Raw genomic sequence first — 8,278 nt, forward strand, 5'->3', positions numbered from 1 at the left:
GGTTTTCATAAAAACTAATTTAATATTTCTTACTGTTGTCTGTGTTTCTGTGGAAAATTCATCGTTTTCTGGTTATTCATCAGATAACTTCATTAGACATAATATGTATCAGTTTATGGACAGGATTTGCAGTGTCCACACTTCATCAGGATTAGTTTTGATCCTTGAGAGCGTGTTTCAGGCTCTAAACAACGATTCAAGAGGATTTTGCATTTGTCGGGATTTTGGTTTTTTTTCTACAAGTACCTTAACCAATGAAGATTTTGAGTAATTTATTGTCATTCTAAAAAAAAAAAATCACAAGATTAATTAAGCCATGATTGTAGGCATTTTCTGTCAAAGGGGAGAGATAAGAAAAACCTTAATTATTTCAGAGTCACATTTCATCGTACATAAAAACGTATTTACCCTTTTGAAACTGGAAAGGGCCAAGAAGTTGCCAAAAAATTATGTTCACACAGCCCCCTCGTGGTCAAAGCCTTCAGAGCCTCACATCCACCTCTGCTCACATGAAGCAGGGAAGGGTCCTGCCAGCCTGTTGTAGATTAAAAATAAAGTGCTGCAACCTTGGCTCGCAAAAGGCTTGGTCACCTGCTAGAGTGAAGATGTGCCATCCCCATAATCTTTACTAATCTTTAGTGTGCAGTTTCACAGAAGCAAACCAAAGGTTTTAAATGGTTACAGCTTTGTGAAATGAAAGCTTATAGTAGGTAGACAGCCATTGACCTGAATTTGAAGCCAGCTTTCCTTACAACACTGGAAGAGTGTTTGGTTGTTTTTTTTTTAACGGGGGTTAGGCATTTGAAGGATGTATTTCTGTATGCACTAAACAAGTAGATTACAGTCATAGTAACTTATATCACACAATACAAATTTCTATCTAAGCTCTTTGTCATTTCAAAGACCCTGTAAGTATAGCACAATCATTAATAGATTACAGTTACTTTATTTTTAAAGAATCTTAAATTATTTTATATGGAAACTAATAATGCCACATGGAGCTACTCCTTTGTTATCTTGCTTGATATTTGATTCAGCATTTTTAAACCTCTCTTTTTTTTTCTTCCACCTGTCAATAAGCCCATGGCTTTTGTATTGACAATATATTACAGCCTCTTGAAAGCTGATGAGGAGGCAAAATAGCTGGAGGCAAGTTGGCTGTTGGGAGTTCTGAGTCTTGAGTTGACAGTATGAGATTACAGGATAAACATTGTGGAGTAAAACATTTCTGCTCAAAGGATCATTAGCAAAAAAACTAACTGGTGGCATTTGAATATATAACATCATTAGACTTCAGATTGAACAAGCTCTAAGCACTTATTTTCCAAAATTTCACATCTTTCAGAATCATGCTTTCAGTGACATATGCAATAGCGTTTTAAATTTCTGTGGAGTTCTTGCTTTCAAATTTCTCTACTATGTGGTATATTCTGAGATAAAATTAGCAAGATAGGATTGTTATTAAAATACAATACCATACACGTACACAGTGACTTTTGTTTCTTTATAGTGCTGTAGTGACTGTGAAATCAGCACATCATTGATGTTGCAGGAAATGACAACATATCTTTACTTGTAGTTCAATGAACACTGAAAAGACAGCATACAGACTCATGATGTGCCACAGGACTATCTTATGACTTCTCAAAATGTGTACTTATCTTAAATTTTGGATATCATATGTAAGGTTTCAGAGAATAACAGCAAAAACTTAACTTTTCCTTGCTTCTTAGACTAATGATATTGTTCATAAAGAAGGCAGCATCTAATAATTTCAGCCTCATGTCTATAAATAGGAATATCTGTAAAGCAGGTACTTTCTCACTGTAGATTTCTTTCAAAACCAGCTATAACCACCATAAAGAATTAATAGTACTCTCTTGTTTGAGATTCGTTAGTGTAACAAAGTTAGACAGTAAAATAGTTTTCTTCTGGTTTTTTTTCCAGAAGAAAAAAAACTACTTCTGTTTTATTTTCCAGACTGGAACACCAAGACGTTGCAAGTTAGAGTCAGAGTAGTAACTGTACCTTGAGAAGAATGGAAGAATAATTCATCTAAATTGTGTTGTCTCCAGAATGTGGTATTTCTCTGCTATCTTGATATTCCTTCTCACAGAGGGAATTTCTGGTTCACTTGTATCTTTTGCCCATTTTGCAAACCTGGTGATGCAGTCCAGAGGATGTGCCCAACAGAGCAGAGGTGGGACATAATGCACCAGAGGCCTGAAAGGGGCTATAGCAAGATACCAAACTGAAATCCTCCATATTCTGATGGATGGCAAGGTAAGAAAAAAACACTTCTAGAGAATGACATAGTTGAAATGTTAATGAAAAAACAGTTTACCAATAGAAAGAATCTCCAACAGAGAAGTTATTCCCAGTCCTGAATATGAAACCGTTGTCATAATCCACAATTTGTACAGGGGCAAAGAATCCAATCCAAAAGTAACCATCAAAATTTTAGACCAATACCATCATGAAATCGTAATCAGGTTATTCATTTTATTTAGGAATATGGCTGTAGCATCCATATACATACTGAATGTTTGTATTTAGTTGCTATACTAAGTATTCTAAGTATTAGTTACAATATTCTAAGTATTAGTTACAATAGCTAGTTTATACCATGGCTTATAGCATGACTTACAATGGTAGGCTCCTACTTCCTATTACAGACTCTTCCTTTTTTTTTTTTTTTTAATTTCTCCTCTTTTTAGGCATTTTTACTTGATTTTTTTGCTAGTTAGTCTATCAGATACTGAAATATTGGGAGAACTTCAGCCATTGTCAAGAACTTAATTAGAAGAGAATATCTGAGCATTTGTTATAAAAAAGGGTCTAATGATTTCTCTGGCAAACTATAATTTCCTGACAGAGTTTGAAGTTTGATCTGATGTAGGCAGAGTATCAAAGACGCTGTTTCTAAAGAAGTTCACCTAAACTTAGCTATGAACCACCAGAACCTGAGACAAGAAGTGGAAAACTAGGGACCAACTGAAAATGTTTTGTTTAAAGTCAGTTGCTCAGGTTCACAAAGGAGCTTAGGTACAGGGGTGGAATCTAAGTCTCCAGGGTGGACTTTAACTGCTTCATCTGCTTTAATTGTAGTTCTATCTTTCTGTCTCATTCATCAAACATCTTTCAGCCTTAAATTAGGAAAATATTAGAAAAGAAGCTTCATTCATTATACAAGGCAATCCTTTTTGTTTAGGGAATATTATCCATTCTGTGTACTTGATACAGACAGATCTTGCAGGGGGAAGACAGTACATGATCACACTGAAGGGCTGAATTAATGTTACGTAGACACTCATAACATTTCCTAACTTCTGAACATACACCTTTCTAACTCCTGCTGACAATTGACAAAATTCAGTATTAAGTTCATGAAACTATGTCAAGTAATAATACTGATAGTTAGGTGTTCTGAGTCAAAAAGTATTTTTGTCATTGAAGAAGTGAAATAAGAACAGCTAATTGTTTCCTTTGCCTCTTGCACTAAAATATTGCAGGTGATTTGAAGTCTTTCCAGCACTTAAATGTTGCTAGGTCCTCCCAGTCATAACGGGTTTTTTTGGAGATGAAAAAAGGTTGTCAGCAGCATGTCCATCTTTTTTTCTTTTTGTACCATATCCTCTGTACCCAATCTTTTCTAACACTCTTTTAGAGGTTTCTGTCACACAGTTTGATTTATCCTAAACTTTCCCAAATGCATTAGCAGATGTTCTTAAAGACAAAGGTAATTCCAGTACTTTATGAACTCAGCTGAGAGAATATATATGAAAAGCAATAGATATAGATGTTACTTTGTAGTTCTATAACAGTTTTTGTAAGGGACACTAGAAGGTTTTAAACAGGAGCAAAGAAACAAAACTGTTCAACCCACTTTAGAGACAGATGGAATATAGTGCAATAAGTTTCAGCAACTTGCTTAAAGTAGTAAAGAAAGAAAAATACATGTTTTCATTTATTTGCAGTTTTATTATCATTCTTTCTCCAATAAGAATACATATGTTTACATTTAAGAGCTCTCTAAATTGAAGTTTCTTCTTTCTCTGTTGTCACTTCCAATCTTTGTCCATCAGGATTGTTTTCTGTAACTTAGTAATTGCTAGTCAGAGACCACACATAGTGTTCTATATGCATTCTGGAATACGTTTCAGCTTATCTCATATAACACTTGAGGGTATTTTTCCCAAGTGAATCTCAATGTTTTTCAGTTCTCTTAGTGTTTTACCATTTGTTTTCCTTATTACTCCAGTCAAAAGTGATTCCCTTGGAGAGTTAGTTGTAAGCACAACTTTTTTCTTATCCAGTTTAACTGCTTTAGTGTTGAACTTTAATTGTTGATGGGATTTTACTTCTTTTATCTTAGTATCTTACAATGAGCATTTAACTTGATCTCATAAATTGGTTTTAACAAATAAAATGCCCCAGTCACAGCTAATAGTGATTGGTGGCTCAGTATCTTAAAAATGTCAAATGTAAATTGGCGGCGCAAGTCACAAAATCTTTCATGTCCAGGCTCGAGAGATTACTGCTAAGACTTCCCTACTTTTAGAAAAATTATTTTTTCTGCTATTCACACCTTGCTTAAATGGGGGCTTAAAATGGATGTGGCAACCTAACCTGAGTACGGTACAGAACATAAAAGCAGGCTTTAAATAATGTGGCATATAAAGATTACTCATGCATCACAACTTCTTTATTCCTTTTTATTTTTTTTTAATAATTGCTTTAAAAAATAAAATACTAATTGACCTTCTTGTCAAGAGAAGGAAAAGAAGGCAGAAGAATTGACAGCTTGATACTTGCCTTTCTCCAAAAGACCAGCTTTTGGATTTGGGCCTCTCTTAGCTATGGATTCAACTATTCAACTACTAGCAGATACTTAATAGGTCTTGTTTGAGCTTGAGCTTGATTGTAAGCCTCACATCCAAAGATCTAGTTAGAATACCAGGTACTCTTGCTGCTCTTTAGTATAAAAACTTTGTTGAGGAGATCTACTAGACTTCCTGTATTTGTTCATTTTGGACAGGTAAAATTGCAAAAAGAAGGTAGACTTTGCTACTGGAATTGCTACTTATACCTTAAGTCTGAGGACACAGGAGAAAATATCGTTTCCAAAACCTGTTTTCCTTCTTAAAGTACTTTTTCATCCACTGGATCATAAGTCAAATGCTGTTTGCAATTGATAGTGCTATCCAGATAGAACTCTGAATTTCCTTTCTGTTCTTTGGCTGCCCCACAGGTTTGATTTTACATCCAAAGGGTTGGTCTTTGAGCTTTCACCAGTCTCTCAAAGTTTGTGGCCCCACCAGCGTGTATGTGTATATATGTGTGTGTGTGTGAATATACGTATATGTGTATATATATGTGTGTGTGTATACACATATAAATGTATATATGTGTGTATATATATATATATGAAATTAATAAAATGAATTTATTCCTTGTATGTATCTATGGAAAAGTAGAATAAGGGAAATAGTGAACAGTTGGCTAAATGGTTCTTTTTAAAACCTCAAAATGTTTTAGAGTCAATTCAAAATGTAAATGTGGGTCTTTCTGAATTGGTAAATTCTAGTTTGTGAGTTTCAATTACACAGGGCAGGAGAGTCTTTTGGTATATTTGTTGTCAAGGATAAAAAAAAAACTTTCTACTGTGAAAGTTCATTTAGACTTGTGTCATTCACCCTATAGGTACTATTAATGAATATCTCTGTTCAGGTATTAACAGAGGTATATACCTGAATATACCTAGAGCTAGACGTGAGGAGGACAGGGCAATGCCTCTAATGAAGAATCAAAGGAAGTTACGATTTGAAGGACTGCAAGAAGCTGTTCTTTGTGAAATACTCTGACAGAAAGAGGGGCTGTTCGTAGAATATGACATTGAATCTGTAGCAGCTGAGATTTTCTTTGTCAAATTATGTTGTATATGCTGAACATTTTAATTTTACTCTATTTCTGATTTCTTGGTGTATCTGAAAGGTTTTCATATGCATGTATTCTCTGCCCTATGGCTTTTGCAAACAAGTACATTATGTACATGCAAAAGTCATTTTATGTTTAATACACATAAATAAAAAAAGTTGTTGATACTCTGTTTGGCTTTGTGATCTAGACAGCATGAATTTTAAATTTTAAACAGTTCTGCAACCTGTCCCAGTCGAAGGTGGCAACATTGTTTCACAGATCACTCTGATGAGGTCAAGTTTCTTTTGCCTGACCCGTGACTGCCAATTAATGGGTATTGCACTGATAGCAGACTAAATACATTGCTACTAAAGAAGAACTTCCACAAGCTGTGAGATAAGAACTATGACAACTGTTACAAAATCAGCAGTTATGTGGGATCTTCAGTTCAGTGACATGACTAGCAAATAAAATATTTAAAATATGGGCTTTACTATTCTGTAGTCTATAACTGAATAATCGCAGAATTAGCTGAATCTTCAGATAGTCTAGCAGATACAGTCTTATGGGTTCGATGGTGTGGAAAGTCCATGAATCCAGTCTTTATTGTCAGTGCCTCCCCTAACATTGTTGCCATTCCCTGTTTCAGTCTTTATTAATAAAGGATAGCTCAGGGTTTCAACATGGTTTCTTCTTTTTTTTTCTTTCTCCCTAGAAGTTTAAAGAATGGTTGAAATACAGTCCAGGTCACATTTGTAAAAGGATACTGCCTCTAAGTACTCTTCTAAATAATTTCAGATATTTCTCTTAAAAGACAAAAAGTATTTCCTTGTAACTTCTTCAGCTTCTTTTGTGTTCTTATTTCTTTTACAAACCGGCCACGTGTACACGCACACATAAGCATTTCTTAGTGCTTTGTAAGAGGTGTTAATAGAATTGAAATAATTGCTTTAAAATTGAAGATAAAATAAATTTTATATTTGAAAGGAAATATGATCTTTAATTGAAGTGCCGCATTTATGCAGAGGAAAGACAGAAACATCTGGTTCTTCACGTATAGTTTTGGGAGGCATTTAGTCAGGAAATCTGCCGTAGAAGCATACCAGTGGATACATTTTTCCAGACACTAGAGGAAAATGCTATTCATCAGTAGTGCAACTAGCTCAGAGTCTCATTTTGTAGGAGAGGGACATCAAAAGAAATACATAATGATCTACTTCTAGCTCTAATAATACTTCACTCTTTATTTGCCTTATTCAAAATGATCTTACCTCTAGCCTTCAAAATATTTTACGGTATTACTATAAAGGCTAGACCAATAATGTAGGTTCTAAATTTACTTACTTATACCGGGAAAAGTAAATCTATCCATATAAAACAGCTACATGTTACTGGTATCATACCTTTTAGATGAAAAGCCAGTATTGTGATGGTGAACAGCAGATACAAACCACCCAGCATCATCACTGCATATGACAAGCACACGTTACTTCATTTTGAACTGGATCTGTGCAGTCTGTATGACACCTTGAATTTATGGAATTGCAGAGTTTTGGATCTGGATCAAGTCTCAGGACTTCTAAGAGAAGATTAGTATATGTGTAACATCTCTATGAGATGTTGTTCTAGAGTTTTCTAAAAAATCCCACTATACTCTCTATAAGTGGCCTTTATTAGCCTCCAGTACTTCACTGCCTTTAATGTTAGATTTTCCTAATAGCTAAAAAAAAATTTTTTCCTATAAATAAACTAATTCCTACTTGTCCTGTCCTAGACAGATTTCACAGCAGACTTGTGAATACTGGAAGACCTTTCTCCTGTTCTTTTTAGGCTTCCACTTCCCCCATAGACCCAACAGTGCCTTTGCCTTCAAGCATTTCTCATGGGTTGTATTTCTGAAAATTATTAGCACTCTTAATGCTTTTTCCTGAGTACTACTCAACTTACCTTAAATGCCAGCAAGTTCACTAGTCTGATTTGCAAATAGTTCTCTAGCTTAAGCTTTATGTGATCCATAGATAATAGAGTAATTACCTAGTATATTTGATGTACAATATTCTTGGTAATGCATCTGAAAATGGCATTTGCTTTTTAATATCATACTGATCTAGTCAGCTTATGTTCCACTCTTAACTGGATATCCCCATCCGTATTACTGTGATACACAATAATCCAAGATGCTTAGACTTTTTTTTATTATTATTTTTACCTTACTCTGTGTTGTTCTTTGCCAGTAACTTTTAAACAAACCTTTCTTAGCTACTCTCAGTTTATCAAGACAACATAAAATATGCTTTATGCTGTCACCAAAGTTGTTACTAGAATTATGATCAACCTTATCATTGTCAAAATTCCTCTG

Source organism: Pseudopipra pipra, chromosome Z, assembly GCF_036250125.1.
Source record: "Pseudopipra pipra isolate bDixPip1 chromosome Z, bDixPip1.hap1, whole genome shotgun sequence".
In the NCBI taxonomy this organism is placed as follows: Eukaryota; Metazoa; Chordata; class Aves; order Passeriformes; family Pipridae; genus Pseudopipra; species Pseudopipra pipra.